We start from the raw sequence: 3833 nt of genomic DNA, 5'->3' as shown, positions 1-3833 counted from the left end.
TATATTAATTTGTAAATATATATGTAAAGTATATATATGATATAAATCATATATTATATAAATTTTATGTATATATATATAAAAATATATATGATTTATAAATATTTAATAAAATCATTTATAATATATGAAATACATATTTTATATACACATATAATAATATATAAACAAAATATAAATATACATTATTATATTACATATAACATATTATTATCATATAATATATCTAAATTTATATTAAATTGTGTTATATTACTTATTGTAATGTAATTATATAATAATATAATTTCTATTATTAATAAGATAATGATATGATTATTATATTATTGTTTAATTTATATTAATATAATATATAAAATATATGGATTATATTATAATTATATATAAATGACTTATAATATATCATATATTGTAATTCTATAATATGTAATATATAATATATATAATACATAATACATAATATATTATATATAAATATAGTTTAAATTATATAGTTTAGTTATTTGGCTTTAGATGGTTTTAATGCTTCTGATAGTGTTTTTTCCCTTAGCTTTATCTGTATAAATTTTTATTTTTTGACAGTTCCAAACTTTTTAGTATTTTTTTTAATAACAAACGTTTATTGGTGTGACTTATGGTAGAAAAACACTCCTACACGAGATGTGCATGACCAAATCATTAAATAGAACATTTCTGAGGTGAACATACATCCTGACCCACATTTTTATATCAAGTTTTTAAGATAGCCAATTCCTTCTCTCTCTCCACCCCAACACATGTGAGCAACTGCTAATGGAAAGCAGTAAACAGCCACTTGGGCTATAGCATTTTCAACTCCACTCTGAGGTGAAGATTCCAAGTACATTCGAGATTTAAGTTCTCTCAATTGTCTCCTAATGAAAGTTCCTGAGTCCAGTATTTACAATATTACAGCACTAGCAGATCACTGTCTACAACTCTTTTCTTTCTGCTGTATCCTCTTCACCAGTCCAGGGAGGGTCTGCACTTCCATAGAGTTTGCTGATAATTGGCTGAACAATTTCTTCTAGTTCCTTCTGTTTAGCTTTGAAGTTTTCAATGTCAACATCTTGGTGGTTTTCCATCCATTTAATATTTTCCTCTACAGCTTTTTCAATGGTCTCATTATCTTCAGAGGAAACTTTGCCTCCCAACTTTTCTTTATCTCCAATCTGATACTTTAGAGAGTAGTGTAGCTTTCAAACTCATTCCTAGTATCAATGCACTCCTTGAGTCTTTTGTCTTCCTCAGCAAACTTCATATCAATTTCTTCAGTTGTCAGTCAATTTTGTTCCCTGTACACTTGTCTTCAGCTGTCTCCCAAAGAATACCATTCATATCTATCTCAAAAGTGACTTCAATCTGAGGGACCCCCTGGGGAGCAGGAGCAATTCCAGTGAGATAAAATCTACTCAGAAGGTGGGTGTCTTTTGTCAGGGCTTATTTACCTTCATAGACCTTGATTGGAATGGTAGGTTTATTATCAGAAGCTGTAGAAACAATCTGAGACTTCTTGGTGGGTACCACATTGTTCCTTGGTATCAGCTTGGTCATGACACCTCCCACAGTTTCAATTCCAAGTGTCAGGGGACATACTTCAAAAAGTATTAGGTCACCTGTATCTTGATCACTGGAGCGTACACTAGCCTGGACAGTAGCACCATATACACCAGCCTCATCTGGGTTTATGCCACAGGACGGCTCTTTACCATTGAAGAACTCTTTAACAAGTTGCAGAATCTTTGGAATTTGAGTAGAGCCACACACAAGAACAATCTCATCAACATCAGACTTCTTCAAGTCAGAATCCTCCAGTACTTTCTGAACAGGCTTCATGGTAGACTGAAACAGTCCATGTTTACTTCTTCAAATTTTGCCCAAGTCAGGGTTTCAGAAAAGTCTTCTCCTTCACAGAAGGAATCAATTTCAATTCTTGCTTGATGTTGAGAAGACAGGGCCTGCTGGGCCTTTTCTACTTCATGCCAGAGATCCTGCACAGCTTTGTTTTCTTTCCTAACATCTTTGCCAGTCTTCTTTTGTACAGCTTGACCCATAACATGCTGGTCAAAGTCTTTTCCACCCCATGAGTATCAGTATTAGTGACCATGACTTCGAAGACACCATTGTCAATGGTGAGAAGAAGCACATCAGAGGTTCCACCACCCCGATGAAACATCAGGATGTTCTTATCTCCCTCCCTCTTTTCCAGGCCATAAGTAATAGCATCTGCTGTAGGCTCATTGATGATCCTCATAACATTCAGGACAGCAATAGTTCTAGCATGTCTGGTTGCTTGCTGCTGGTCATCATTAAAATAGGCTGGTACAGTAACAACTGCATGGGTAAATTTCTTTCCCAAGTAAGCCTCAGCAGTCTCTTTCATTTTAGTGAGAACCATAGCAGAAATTTCTTATCGAGCAAATGTCTTAGTTTGCCCACCTCCAATATCAACCTGAATGTATGGTTTGGTTTTTTTTTTTTTTTCAACCACCTTGAAAGGCAAGAACTTGATGTCTTGCTGCACAGACAGGTCATTCCAAGTGCAGACAAGAGCCCCTTGGTGTCAAAGACTCTGTTCTCAGGATTGAAGGTGAGCTGATTCTTGGATGCATCGCTGATCAGACATTCCCCTACAGGGGTGAAGGTCACATAAGATGGAATGATGAATTTTCCCTGATCATTGGAGATGATCTCCACATGGCCATTCTTGAACACCCCGATGTAACAATAAGTGGTCCCCAGGTCGATGCCAACCACGGTACCCATGTCCTCCTTCTTGTCCTCATCCTCAGCCAGGGCTGCTATGCAGCACCCCAGCTACCAGAGAGAGCTTCATCTTGCCATAGCTGTTGGCCTCTTGCTCTCAGTCAGCAGCCAGAGAAAGAGACAGCAAGAAGAACCAGGCAATCCAGCAACAGGCCGCAGCTAAGAGCAGAGAGGTTACGGGTCTGTCACACTGAGACACCTCAACTCTGTCTATCTGTGTTGTCTCTGCCAATGTTACAGTCTGTAAACAAGTCTGGATGGCGCCTGGCAAAATGCCAGAGGGAGTGGTTTGTGAAGTAACTCCAGTGAGCCATTAAGTATGGAGATTCCTTATTGGTTGACTACTGTATCTAGTTTATGTTAATTAGGCTGTGTGGAATGTATAAATACCGCTCCTGTCCTACAATAAACGGCTCCCATTCCTTCTGTATCAACGTACACAAGTAGTTTGTCACCCCCCGGTTATTTTGCTGCAGCCAAACTGCGGCATGCCAATGTCTCAAACTTTTTAGTATTGAAGTGCATTTTATTTCTACAATTGTATTGACTACCATATGTAAAAATTGACAAGTAGTTAAATATAGATTCACAAGCATTTTGGCCACTATGTAAATATTAAAAAGTTAAGTGAATTGCCAATGCTTCCAAACATACTATAACAGCACAAGTGGTCAAAGATGCACTAGAACGTTATGTGTGAAGAAATGTATTCATACCCAATCAACATTTTTCAGGTACTTGCATTCAGAAGCATTTTATGAATCAGCACCAGATTTGCTCCAAAAAAAAAAACTCATTTTCCCCTATTGCCCCTATTTGTTGAGAACAATACCATACATTAAGGATTCATTTACGTGGATCATTATATAGAGAAAATCATTTGAAATTTAAAATTATAATACTTATTTTATGCACAACTTCAAAACCACAGAATTTAAAGACAATACCAGTGAGGCACTATCATTCTATATGACTAAAACACTACCATTCTATATGACTAGCAAACACAATACAAAGCCAAAAGGCAAAATACACACTTTGGCCATCCT

The 3833-nt window shown here is 36.2% G+C and overlaps 1 pseudogene; it reads right to left on the bottom strand.

The window, feature by feature from the left end:
- Window positions 1–950: 950 nt before the first annotated feature.
- On the bottom strand, window positions 951–2854 carry LOC143405116 (endoplasmic reticulum chaperone BiP-like; annotated as a pseudogene).
- Between the last annotated feature and the right edge of the window lie 979 nt (window positions 2855–3833).

The sequence above is a fragment of the Callospermophilus lateralis genome, chromosome 7 (genome assembly GCF_048772815.1).
Source record: "Callospermophilus lateralis isolate mCalLat2 chromosome 7, mCalLat2.hap1, whole genome shotgun sequence".
NCBI lineage: Eukaryota > Metazoa > Chordata > Mammalia > Rodentia > Sciuridae > Callospermophilus > Callospermophilus lateralis.
Note: the sequence above shows the minus strand (reverse complement) of the source record. Positions and strands in the feature narration are given on the sequence as shown.